This window comes from Megalobrama amblycephala, unplaced genomic scaffold (assembly GCF_018812025.1).
Source record: "Megalobrama amblycephala isolate DHTTF-2021 unplaced genomic scaffold, ASM1881202v1 scaffold521, whole genome shotgun sequence".
NCBI classification, from domain to species: Eukaryota; Metazoa; Chordata; class Actinopteri; order Cypriniformes; family Xenocyprididae; genus Megalobrama; species Megalobrama amblycephala.
The window spans coordinates 1-14507 of record NW_025953435.1 but is presented as its reverse complement, the minus strand read 5'-3'; positions in this window follow the sequence as shown (position 1 = coordinate 14507).

Below are 14507 nucleotides of genomic sequence, written 5' to 3'. Positions count from 1 at the left end.
TAACATCTACAGAAGAACGCTGATCCACCCCCTCTCCCCAAAACAAAAAGAGAGTCAGTAACTGTAGCCAGGGTAGAAGGGTCCTGTGGGATACATGTGGTGAGAACGGCAGTAAATGCAACACAAGTTTCCTGTGGTGGAGGCCCAGCAGAGCTAATGGACGAAACAGGCTGGCAAGATTCGCAGTGGTGGTCCCAACAAGAGCGTCCCCTCTGAGGGAACCCAACCTGGGTGTTCAAGTCGCCGCCGTCTTCCTAAGCTTGGCTTTCACCTTCCCTGTAGAGCCCTCAAAAATTTTGAACAAAAGACCTCTCTTGAGCTATTGTAAAAGCAAGAAGGCTCATTCCCAGATTACAAATGCGGTTAAGGATGATTGAATATGGCATGTTCCAATGAGTCATAAGTATTTCTTTACTACTCCTGCATTCCTAGTGAAACTAATTGTGAATGAGTTTCTGACTGCTTATCAGGTTGCCTGTTTGAAGAACTGGGTCAAATGGTGCAGTGTTCTCATTTTAAAACATTGACTCTGTCTGCCGAAGTATACATTCGACCTTGCTTTTAAAGCCAAGGACAGATGTGTGAAGGAAGTTCTTAAAAGTGAGACCAGATGAATTGAGAGACCTTGACTATAATCTTTGGATACATGGAGACCTCCAACTCAGAACATCATAGATGTGAATGAAGTCATGGCACCCTGTCAGGTTTTACTCTGAAATAAGCCACTTAGACAACCACAAGAGTTTGGTCTGATTTACTGTTGCAGTTCCTCTTGACGGGTCACGTTTCCTGCTATATGGCTTTAGGCAGAGGTGGGTAGTAACGAAGTACATTTACTTCGTTACATGTACTTGAGTAGTTTTTTGGAAAATTTGTACTTTTTAGAGTAGATTAAAATGTGGGTACTTTTACTTTAACTTGAGTACATTTGTAATGAAAAATCTGTACTTTTATTTCGCTACAATGGGCAACGTTCCTCTCGTTACTTTATTCTAATTCAATACTGTAAATGTTAAGAAATGCGTAGTTTATTCCATGCGCGCTGTCTCTTTTTTCATGAACGATGCCCCATTCACAAATGAATCACTCTTTTGAGTCGATTCTGTTCAAAGACTTGATCAAACAAGTTGGTAAAGCTGTCTAAATTGATTTGCGAATCAGTTTGAATGATTTGTTCAGTTCCTGCACGCGCTGAATCGTTTGAAGCGGTTTCTCACTCGGAGCGGATGAAGTGGCAGTGGACCTACAGTCAATTAAAAGCAAATCTGCAAATGCATCCAATTGTTTGCCAGCGATGAAGACCTTTATTAGTTGAGCTGCGTATGCTGTCTGTGAACAATTCCACAGGTGGGCCTATCGATTTCATTTGATTTTACTTCATGATACAGCCAATAGCCGACATTTTACAACCAAACAGATTATTACGTCACTATAACAAAAGTATATTTCTTTACCGTTTTTATGGGCATATATCTTAATTTATACATTAATTTATACATATACTATTGCGCAATGGCGGCGCCAGCGACCTGTTCGTCTTGAAAATGAACGCTTTGCATTGACACAGTTAAGCAGTTACACGCGCCTGCTGAAATATACATTTGATTACATTTTGGAGAACAGACCGAAGAAGATCCGTCAATGTGTATTTGATCATTGTTTGTGTCAAGTTCAGATATGTGCGCGAGCACATGTAAAGAGTTTTCTCTCTTCTTTAAAATGTAACGTTAGCTGTATACGTTATTAATATAGTAACGATACATTCGGGTTACAGATGCTAGAAATAATGCTTGTCTCTTCTATGTTTGTTTGTTGCAAAGATATCTAATTATGATAATAAATTAAATATCTATTTAAATAATAAACATTAAATAATAACATGCTATTGTGTGTATATACAGTACAGTCCAAAAGTTTGGAACCACTAAGATTTTTAATGTTTTTAAAAGAAGTTTCGTCTGCTCACCAAGGCTACATTTATTTAATTAAAAATACAGTAAAAAACAGTAATATTGTGAAATATTATTACAATTTAAAATAACTGAGTACTATTTAAATATATTTGACAAAGTAATTTATTCCTGTGATCAAAGCTGAATTTTCAGCATCGTTACTCCAGTCTTCAGTGTCACATGATCCTTCAGAAATCATTCTAATATGCTGATTTGCTGCTCAATAAACATTTATGATTATTTTCAATGTTGAAAACAGTTGTGTACTTTTTTTTTTCAGGATTCCTTGATGAATAGAAAGTTCAAAAGAACAGCATTTATCTGAAATACAAAGCTTCTGTAACATTATACACTACCGTTCAAAAGTTTGGGGTCAGTAAGAATTTTTATTTTTATTTTTTTTGAAAAGAAATTAAAGAAATTAATACTTTTATTCAGCAAGGATGCATTAAATCAATTAAAAGTGGCAGTAAAGACATTTATAATGTTACAAAAGATTAGATTTCAGATAAACACTGTTCTTTTGAACTTTCTATTCATCAAATAATCCTGAAAAAAAATATTGTACACAAATATTTTGTACAATTGTACACATTAAATGTTTCTTGAGCAGCAGATCATCATATCAGAATGATTTCTGAAGGATCATGTGACACTGAAGACTGGAGTAATGATGCTGAAAATTCAGCTTTGATCACAGGAATAAATTACTTTGTCAAATATATTCAAATAGAAAACAGTTATTTTAAATTGTAATAATATTTCACAATATTACTGTTTTTTACTGTATTTTTAATTAAATAAATGTAGCCTTGGTGAGCAGACGAAACTTCTTTTAAAAACATTAAAAATCTTAGTGGTTCCAAACTTTTGGACTGTACTGTGTGTGTATATATATATATATATATATATATATATATATATATATATAATAAAAGTAACTAGTAACGAGCTACTTGAGTAAGATTTTTATTGGATACTTTTTTACTCTTACTCAAGTAACTATTAGGATTATTACTTTCACTTTTACTTTGAGTAAATATTTCTATAAGTACTTGTACTTTTACTTGAGTACAGTTTTTGGATACTCTACCCACCTCTGGCTTTAGGCGACTTCTTTTATACGACTCTTTGTATTGAAGACAGTACTTTTTTAAGTGGTTTTAAAAGACATTCCAGTAGATCATACATGCCAAAAAAAAACAACAACAACAACAAAAAAAAAATATTTATGCAATTGTATGCTGTTGAATTCAGTTCAAATCATAACTTTTTATGAGCACTTATCTGAATCCCCCAAAAATTGATAATTTCTAATGGGAGTCAAATATGAATCAACTGAGGAAATGTCTTCTCCATCTCAGCCGAACACTTTAATTTAACCATCAATTATCCTCAGCAATCCAGCTTGGGACAATTGGACACTCCACATGGAGTCGGGCTTGGATGTCCAGTCTCAACAAAAACGGGGCTATGGGGTAAGAAATTAAGCCCAAAGGAAATGGCTTCACTCAGCACCTGGGCACCACAGGCACACCGGCCCACGCAGTGTTGGCCGATCAAAGGAGATGTAATGAAAATAAATAAATGACTCCCTCAGTGAATGTGTGTGGGGGAAGCATGGTTAGAACTGAAATAAGGGGGCTAGCAGGAGTTGTTGTGGGGCAAAACACAAGAGAATCTTTTTCCTAGCAGTTTGGTGCTACTGTGATGTGTTGTAGAAGGCGATAGCATGCAGGAATGTGCCACAGAGCCTTGCAGTCAGGGCTCAAGGGTGTGGGGAATGCAGCCCTGGACACTAATTCTCAGAAAGCCAGGTGCAGAGTCAAGGTTGGGTTTCTGACTTAAAGAAAGACATTAAATAAGAGATAAAAGACGTTGTTTTACTGAAAGACAGCAAATATTTTGGTCACATGTGACCTTTCTCAATATCTGATATGTCACATGTGACCAAAACGTTTGTCATCTTTCATTAAAGGAGTGGCTTTTATCTCACATTTAGTGTCTTTCTTTTTCATTATTAGAATGCATGGACTTCTTTTTGCATTTTTATCTGTTTGGATCTTTACAATCTACGCACCTCATTTTGTACTTTTTTTTATGATTTTGACCTAGACATGATGGGGAACAAGAGGGAGATGTCCAAAGTGAGCAGTGATTTTTCAACAAAACACTTACTGAATTTATCAAATATAACAAATTTCTCTGTCTTCATTCTCATCTATGATACATGACCCTGTATTTTATTCTGTCTTGGTCAGTTGTTTTCTTTACATAGAAATAAGAAAAAGGAGAGGAGAGGACCCAAACACAGCGTAGTTTACTAAAAAAAAAAAAAAAAAAAAAAACACACACAAACAAAGATAATCCAAGCAAGTAATGGGAACAATATAATCCAATCCAAACAGGGAATGAGAACACAACATCTTAACAAAATATGCAAAAACAATGACTGAACGAGACTAAAACACAGGGACATATATACACAGGCAGGGACGTGCACAGGGGGGTTGCTCAGGTTGCTCGGGCAACTGCCCATATGCCCTTCTCGACTCACGTTGCCCTTCCGAGGTGGAAAAAAATAAATAAAAAAATCGTACAATGGATGCAGAATTTCACGTAGGCCTAGATAAAAAAAAAATAAATAAAAAAAAATCGCAAAGCCTCATTCACTTCCATATTCGGGCACCCGTCCGAAAGTGAAAGTCAGTAGGGGAAGGGCAAACTCTGTGTACGTGGCTGCAGCGCTGCACGCGACCAGCACCTGAGTTGAGCCTGCATGAGCGGCACTAGGAGGAGATTGTCGCGGTTGTCGGGTGAGACGACTTAACGTTGTCGGAAAGGTGAGTAAGGTTATAATCGTTAACGAAAACGAACGAAAACTAGGTGGGAAAAAACATCGTCGTTAACTGAAATAAAAATAAAAACGAGGCATTACAAAAAAACGATAACTAACCAAAACTGTAATGTGTGTTTGGCAAAACTAACTAAAATAAAATAAAATTATAGATTAAATGTCCTTAGTTTTCGTCTTTGTCAATGTCTTTCATAGAGCAAACGTTCAGCTGCATTTCATTTCCCTGCGTCTCTCACTCACGCGTCTCTGGGTGCTTCTCAATATCCCTCCTCGTCTCCTCGCTCCTCCGTCCTCCATCCTATGACCCGGAAAACGATCGAGCTCAGCCATCTTGAAGGACATCTCAATTCTCTAATTGCACCGCGAGGATCGAGGATTGAGGAGGCTTCCTGAGGAGTCATGAGCGAGGATACACAGGTGCTTCTGTAACTGGTGTGAAAAATTTATTGATTTAATCTGACTTTTGTTTATTTCCTTCTGTATTTGTATTATTTTTATTTATTTTATTTTTTTTCCCTTCTCTTAAATTGGTTTATAAATGCTTATATTTTTCTACATTTGTACAAATTGGTATAGTGAACTTCACGAAATTTTGTTTCGATATTATCATTCACAAGTTATATGAAAATAGCGTTAAAATAGCGGAACTTTTCTTTGGGGATTTGTTGGGGAAGGGAACGTTATCGGTGGAACGCACCTGCGGGGTTTCCTCTTGCATGGCAAGCGATTGCGTCAGTCTACTTGTGTATGAAGCCGATGACGCATGCAGGGACGTGCACAGGGGGGTTGCTCAGGTTGCTCGGGCAACTGCCCATATGCCCTTCTCGACTCACGTTGCCCTTCCGAGGTGGAAAAAAATAAATAAAAAAATCGTACAATGGATGCAGAATTTCACGTAGAACTAGATAAAAAAAAAAAAAAAATCGCAAAGCCTCATTCACTTCCATATTCGGGCACCCGTCCGAAAGTGAAAGTCAGTAGGGGAAGGGCAAACTCTGTGTACGTGGCTGCAGCGCTGCACGCGACCAGCACCTGAGTTGAGCCTGCATGAGCGGCACTAGGAGGAGATTGTCGCGGTTGTCGGGTGAGACGACTTAACGTTGTCGGAAAGGTGAGTAAGGTTATAATCGTTAACGAAAACGAACGAAAACTAGGTGGGAAAAAACATCGTCGTTAACTGAAATAAAAATAAAAACGAGGCATTACAAAAAAACGATAACTAACCAAAACTGTAATGTGTGTTTGGCAAAACTAACTAAAATAAAATAAAATTATAGATTAAATGTCCTTAGTTTTCGTCTTTGTCAATGTCTTTCATAGAGCAAACGTTCAGCTGCATTTCATTTCCCTGCGTCTCTCACTCACGCGTCTCTGGGTGCTTCTCAATATCCCTCCTCGTCTCCTCGCTCCTCCGTCCTCCATCCTATGACCCGGAAAACGATCGAGCTCAGCCATCTTGAAGGACATCTCAATTCTCTAATTGCACCGCGAGGATCGAGGATTGAGGAGGCTTCCTGAGGAGTCATGAGCGAGGATACACAGGTGCTTCTGTAACTGGTGTGAAAAATGTATTGATTTAAACTGACTTTTGTTTATTTCCTTCTGTATTTGTATTATTTTTATTTATTTTATTTTTTTTCCCTTCTCTTAAATTGGTTTATAAATGCTTATATTTTTCTACATTTGTACAAATTGGTATAGTGAACTTCACGAAATTTTGTTTCGATATTATCATTCACAAGTTATATGAAAATAGCGTTAAAATAGCGGAACTTTTCTTTGGGGATTTGTTGGGGAAGGGAACGTTATCGGTGGAACGCACCTGCGGGGTTTCCTCTTGCACGGCAAGCGATTGCGTCAGTCTACTTGTGTATGAAGCCGATGACGCATGTGATTTTCGCTTCCCCCGAAAAATATCCTGGTATGATGATGTTACTTGTTTAAAATGCATATTTGTTGCTGGAAGAATGTGATTGATTTATAGTAACATTTGATTATGTTAGCTATGATGAAAATGTATCGTTTAATGTGTTATTTGGTTTAAATGATGTATATCATGACGCTAACTAATTAGCATTGTATGCTTAGTGTGTACCAGAGTGGGAGAAGCTGTCGCCCCGTTGCTCCACTGATTATTTCTCTTAATTACAGGTATGTTCGATCAATCAGTTCTGTTTCAAAAAGAAAAGAGATTTAGTTGACTGATAATGAATGTATATTGTACAGAGAGTGTGTTAATGGGAGAGAGAATCGAATTTAATTGTTTATGCTGTCTGTGACGCACTTTGTGCGGCCTGCACATGGTACGGTGCTGATTATATCCCATGTTTTATTCCATTTTTGATGTTTAATGTGTGAAATATGGGTTTATACATACAAGTGGTATTATAATTGTTTATATGTTATTATAGGAAGTTATATTGTATAAATATTTGAATTAATGCATATGTTAATAATGTAATATAGATATTGTATTTAATATACTATTGTAATATACTAATTATTTTATATTATACACTACTGTAATATATTTATTGTAATAGAATAAGAATATTGATCTGATGTATAAGAAAAACAAGATATTTATATATTTATAAGCAGTATAATTGATTTAAATTTATATAATTCTTTTCCATTATTGTATAATGTCAGTCTACTTGTGTATGAAGCCGATGACGCATGTGATTTTCGCTTCCCCCGAAAAATATCCTGTGTGTACCAGAGTGGGAGAAGCTGTCGCCCCGTTGCTCCACTGATTATTTCTCTTAATTACAGAAGTACAGTGCTGAATCTCAACAAGTGGTTGTGTGGTCCTTGTGTGAGTGTGAGAGTGACCGGTCCAGACACGCTACATAATTTGGTGCCGTGACCCGGATGCGCCAGATCTGCTGCAGCCGATCGCTGGGGTTTGACAACGCTGGATCACAACGCTGGATCACAACGCTTCTGCAACTGATGGACGAAGGGTCTTCATCGTTGACGTTCTAGTGGCGGTGTCTGGACATTGAACTGAACTGAGTAACTGAGCTCTCGTTCCACATTACACACACATCGGACTTTACACTTTGCGCACATTGAACTGTTTTCCACTTTTTTGACTTTTTTTCCCCATTTCTGCTTGGTTAAGCATACAGTAATTGTGAGGTAGCTTAATTTTTTTTTTTTTCCCCCTTGTTTATGCTTTTCACTATCTAAAATTGGCAATATGGCCGAAGGGGGATGGAATGAAGATTTAGTGACGCCACACATTGGCAGGGGGCGTGGGTTGTTTGGGGTATCCGAGCCTGTAGTTGGCAAACCACGTATCTTGGTCTATGATTCTGCGACTGATCCGACTGTGCTTAATGAGTCGAGTAAACCAAAGTCTTCCACCCCTGCCAATGCTGGTCCTGACAGTGTTACGCAGCAACTGCGTGACCTTATTGGTGAGCTCGGAAGCCAGATAGGTGACTCCATTGTCACACGTTTGTTAACAAACCAGACTTCAACATCACCTGGTTCCGTTCCATTATTTGAACAGCAACCCTCTAGCACAATGCCCCTTTCTACGAGCCTTGATCTGTCCAAATTAAACCTCATAGTCAAAGCTGACATTAAAGAACCACAAATGTTCAGAGGGGATGGTAGCGACAAATGTTCCATCCTAGAGTGGATTGAACAGATGAATGTGTATTTGTCCAAAAAGGGCTGCAGCAAAGTCGACGGGGTAGAGGAAATACTGAACCATCTCAGTGGCCGTGCAAAGAGCATTGTCAAGGTTAAACTAAAAAGTAGCCCGGTTGCTGTGCTTAGCCCTGAAGTTGTCTACGAAGTACTGCAGCGCTATTTCAGTGAGAGTCCTGGCTCGTGCCAGCCGCTAGCCGATTTTTATGCAACCCATCCGAAGCATAACGAGCACCCTATTGACTATTGGGTCAGGTTGAACGAGGCAGCTGAGCTAGCAGATGCTCACCTACAAAGATGTGGTAGCAAGATGGAAAATATGAGCTCGGAGATAGCAATGATGTTTATCAGGAACTGTCCCAATCTTGATCTTTCCAATGTCTTCAGGTGTAAGCCCATAAGCAAATGGTCAGCTGAGGAGGTCCAAGAGGCCATCGACGAGCATGAGAGAGACTTTAAGTCACGAAAGCCTCTTCCATCTGCGCCCAAAGTTGCAGTAAATCAGGTTGTTGTTGCCGAAAAGCCAGTCAGCATGCAGGTAGCAGTGGGAAGCGAAAGTGTAGGTGTAACCTCTGCTGCGTGTACTGCAAGCCCACACCCTAAAACAAGTGAAGCCGCAGAATTGGGCACTTTAGAGCGTGTACTGAAAATGCTAGAAAGGGTGTTGGAATGCACAACTCTACCTGTTTCAGAACCAAAGCCTCGTACATCACCGTGGTATCGAGCATCCCCGTGTGCAGTGTGTGGTGACCGATCTCATTCAACCCGTTCACACTGCATGAGGGAAAGAAGATGCCTTGATTGTTTAGAGTTTGGACATCAGCGTAAACAGTGTCACAGAGTTGTTGGCCAAAGTGCAGCCCAGACCAGCGACGGTCAGGGAAACTAGACCACTCACACTGGGGAGAGGGCAGTGTGAGTGTTGAGAGTCAGCCTCTCACCAGCGAAGATGATCCAATGGTCGTATATAGCAACCTTTGTCAGGTTGAGTCAAATGGCAGTATCATTTTGTTCCAAAACATCGCGAAGCTGGAAAAAGCTGACAGTTTGTTTTATACTGATGTGTTGGTGAATGATACAGTCACTTGCCAAGGCCTGTTAGACACGGGTTCTATGGCATGTACTATTAATGAGGGAATCGAGCGCAAGTTGCTGGATACATGTGGGATTCTTGAGTCTGGGCAGCCCCATGCCGATGTTTTGCTTGTAGGGTGTGGCGGTGTTCGGGTCAAACCCAAGTGTATCCATCAGCTAAAGATGTGTGTGTATGGATTCTCAGTCATTGTGCCTACCTTGGTTGTACCAGGGCAAAAAGACCAATTAATTGTTGGTACTAACGTCATCAAGTATGTTCTCGGTCAACTTAAGCAGTCCCAAAGCTATTGGCGCGTTATGAACCAGCCAAACTCAACGGGAGAACCAGAAATTCAGCGGTTTTTGAGTATGCTGTCTGGGCATGACAGATGGGAAGGTGGGAGCATCCCAACCGTTGTCGGTACCGCTAAGCTCACTCAAGCTGTCACGCTTTTACCTCAACAAGAGCACCTTGTGTGGGGCAGACTCCCGACCAGTTCCATCATTTCTGTGGGTAGTACCGTGTTAGTTGAGCCATCTAAGGCACAAACTCATAAGAAAGGTGTTCTTGTTGGGCGTGTTATAGCCACATTGCCTGGTGACAGATGGGTACCGATTAAGTTGATTAACCCATCCGATAAACCTGTCACTTTGAGACGTAACACTAAAATAGCAGACGTGTCTCCTGTTTTAGCAGTTGAAGACCTGGACGTGCAGCCCGAACACTGTGATGTGGAGAATGTGAACGTGCAGAGCCAGTCCGTCTCCTCTAGCGTAGACGCGGGGGTGAGTTCTTCCTTGGGTATTCGTGAAGCACTGCAGAAGCTCGGTCTTAGTGATCTTGACATTGAGTCCTGCGAGGTGACTCCATATTGGAAAGACCAGCTTCTGCAGTTGATTCAGAAACATCAAGATGTGTTTTCTAAACATAAGTTAGACTGTGGTAAGGCCAAAGAATTTGTCCATAGGATCCACCTGTCTGATAACCGGCCATTTAGACTTCCGTATCGGCGCGTTCCTCCAGCTCAGTATCAGACACTGAGAAAAGTGCTCTCGGATATGGAAGAGCAAGAGATTATCCGAAAGTCTTGTAGTGAATGGGCGTCTCCGCTGGTCCTGGTATGGAAGAAAAGCGGTGATCTTCGTGTTTGTGTTGATTACCGCTGGCTTAATGCCCGGACCATCAAGGACGCTCACCCCTTACCTCACCAAGCAGACTGCTTGGCGGCCTTAGGTGGAAACGCGATCTTCAGCGCGATGGATCTTACCTCCGGCTTTTATAATATCGCAATGGCCGAGGAGGACAAAAAGCTTACGGCCTTCACAACGCCGATGGGGCTGTTTGAGTTTAATCGGTTACCGCAAGGGTTGTGCAATAGCCCCGCCAGTTTTATGCGCCTAATGACTAACATCTTCGGCGATCAAAACTTCCTGACGTTGCTTTGCTATCTGGATGACCTACTCGTGTACGCCCCAGATGAGGGAGAGGCCATAAAGAGGCTCGAGTTAGTGTTCAGTAGGCTCAGAGAGCATGGTTTAAAGTTAGCGCCCAAAAAGTGTCATTTCCTCCGGAGGAGCGTGCGGTTTTTAGGGCATGTCATTGACAGTTCAGGGGTAGCGACTGACCCAGATAAGGTCAGCGTTATTGGAGCAGTGACAGAGTCTGATTTAAGGATGGAAGATGGGGTAACTCCCTCCCAAAGAAAGATCAAATCGTTCCTTGGTATGGTGCTGTATTACCAGAGGTTTATCCAAAATTGCTCCACCATCGCGAAACCTCTTTTTGCTTTGACCGCTGCGCCAAGGGGCAAGAAGCCTCCGGGGAAGGGTGCTGCTGCATTCAGAAAGTTGAGTCCTGGTGACTGGAAGGAAGAGCACAGTAGGGCCTTCCAGCAGTTAAAAGCTGCCTTGATCAATTCTGTGGTACTCACACATCCTGATTTCGGTCGCCCGTTTATTTTGTCCACTGACGCGTCCATGGACGGTTTAGGTGCTGTGTTATCACAGGTTGCAGAGGGTGAGACTAGAGCTCGTCCGATCGCTTTTGCAAGCAAAGCCCTTACTCGCGCTCAGGTGAAGTATCCTGCTCACCGCTTAGAGTTTTTGGCTTTGAAGTGGTCCGTCTGCGACAAATTCAGCCACTGGCTGAAAGGCCATGAATTTGTTGTCTGGACGGACAATAATCCCTTAACTTACATCCTTACAAAGCCTAAACTCGACGCGTGTGAGCAGAGATGGGTTTCCAAGTTGGCGCCCTATCGTTTCAGTATCAAGTATATACCTGGCAGTAAGAACGTAGTGGCCGATGCTTTAAGTCGTCAACCCTTTGTCCATAACCGGGTCAGTCAGAGGTTACTGAATGAGCCTTACAATGCGTTGCTTAATGAAGCAGAGCAATTTGAGAGAGACACAGTGCAGGATGCATTTAGGCTTAGTGCTGGTATCCAGAGTGCTGAATTTTCTCCTTGTGTAACACCAAGTCGTTGTCCACTCTCCAGTGCTGAAGTGTCTGCGGTGTTGGAGGGTCACAATGACTGGGAAGCAGGAGTTGAGTCAAGGGCAATCTCCTGGATTGCCCAAGACACCCAACATCTATTGCCTCCTGGGCAGTGCCCGTTACCAGTCTTCTCGTTAGACGAGCTTCGAGACAGACAACAAAACGATCCTTGTCTGTCCAGGGTCCTGTTTTACGTCAATAGGGGCAAGAGAGCCTCACGTCGTGAGCGTGCTGGTGAGACATATAAGGTGCTCAGAGTCTTGAAACAGTGGGACAAATTAAAGTTACTCGATGGTGTGCTGTATCGCGTAAGCAAAGATAACTTGACAGGAAAGAAACGGTTACAGTACATTGTCCCATCTTCTTTAATTATGCAAGTGATGACAGGCGTTCACGATGAAGCAGGGCACCAGGGCCAGGGTAGAACTATGCACCTGGCCAGACAAAGGTTCTTTTGGGTCGGGTTGGAACAAGACGTCCGTAGGTACGTTAAGTGTTGTAAGCGCTGCGTCGTCAGTAAAACACTCGAACCCGAAGGCAGAGCCCCTTTAGAGAGCGTGAAAACATCAAGTCCAATGGAGCTAGTATGCATTGATTTTTGGACAGCAGAAAGCTCAAAAGGTCGTAATGTGGACGTGCTGGTCGTGACTGACCATTTTTCTCGAATGTCTCATGCTTTCCTTTGCCGTGACCAGTCCGCAAAGCAGGTAGCACAACAATTGTGGGATCGTTATTTTTGTGTGTACGGGTTTCCTGACAGGATCCACTCGGATCAGGGGGCCAACTTTGAAAGCCAACTGATTCGAGAGTTGCTGCAGGTTGCCGGAGTAAAAAAGTCACGAACAACTGCCTATCATCCAATGGGAAATGGGAGTGTTGAGCGGTTTAACAGAACCTTGGGCAACATGATCAGAGCACTCCCGCCAAGGTCCAAAGAAAAGTGGTCACAGTTGCTTCAGACCCTAACCTTTGCGTATAACTGTACCGCGCATGAGTCCACCGGCTATGCTCCCTTTTTCTTAATGTTTGGTAGGATCCCAAAGCTGCCTGTAGATGTAATGTTCGGCAACATCGAGAGAGACTGTGACGTTGTTGATTACGACAAGTACATAAAGAGATTAAAAGCTGACCTGAAAGAGGCACTTGCTGTTGCTCAGAAGAACATAGACTCTAGTCAGCAACGTCAGACAGAGTTGTACAACCAAAGGACGAAAGGTCGTAACATTGAGTTGGGTGATCAAGTTCTGCTGGCCAACAAAGGTGAACGTGGGAAGAGAAAACTGGCAGACAGGTGGGAGTCCACGCCTTATAGGGTAGTTGCGTTGAACCCCCAGTGCCACATTTACCGCATACGTAACACCAGAACGGGTCAGGAGAAAACTGTTCACCGCAATTTGTTGTTACAAGCGAATTTCCTGCCACTTGAGTTGGAAGAACCTGAATTACCCGAGTATAGTGGCGGATCTGTCCTTAGCAGTAGAAGTGTGTCCATGGATGATGTTGGTCCTGCATCCGAGTTGTGTTCTTTGTCTGATCGAGTTGCCAGTTGGGTGGAAAAGACTGCAGCTTCTGAGGATTCTCAGAGGTCGTCCTGCTGTCCTGATAGTGCTGCATCATTGGACATAGTCCTTGAGTCATCGGGACAGGAACAACCTGTGTCAAAAGATGATTGTACCGAGGAGAGCAGCAATGTAGTCAATCCAGATGAAAGTTGTGATTCTTGCAGTTTGCTTTCTGAGGCAGTTCTCCATGATGATAGTCATGTTTCACTTGCTGAAGTTGTTGAGCCACCTCCTGGTCAAGGTGAAATGGGAGTTCGGACCAGAGTGGGTAGGATTGTGAAACCCGTCAACAGATTGATAGAGAACATGACTCAATCTATCAAATCTCTGAATCCAGTTGGTGGGGTTGTAAGATCTTTATTGAAATAAGAATGTACAGTACATTAGAACTTTATTTTCTTCTATCATTTTGAGTTGTACAATTAAACATCTGTGAGTTAATGTATCTCAGTACATTGTTGTTCCAGATCGGAGATGAAGTTTCATCTGAGATGAATAGTGTTTAAGGCACCTTTTGCGGGTGATTGCAGTGGGCCTGATCAACCTGCCGTACTCGCCTTCCCTGTGAGTGGGAAACATATTTTGTTGCACGATATTCTGGGTAACAGATTGTCTAATCGCTCCAGTGTGTACTATCCCTGTAATAGTCAAAATTTGTGAAGTTCAGGGGGGAGAATGTAACTGGTGTGAAAAATTTATTGATTTAATCTGACTTTTGTTTATTTCCTTCTGTATTTGTATTATTTTTATTTATTTTATTTTTTTTCCCTTCTCTTAAATTGGTTTATAAATGCTTATATTTTTCTACATTTGTACAAATTGGTATAGTGAACTTCACGAAATTTTGTTTCGATATTATCATTCACAAGTTATATGAAAATAGCGTTAAAATAGCGGAACTT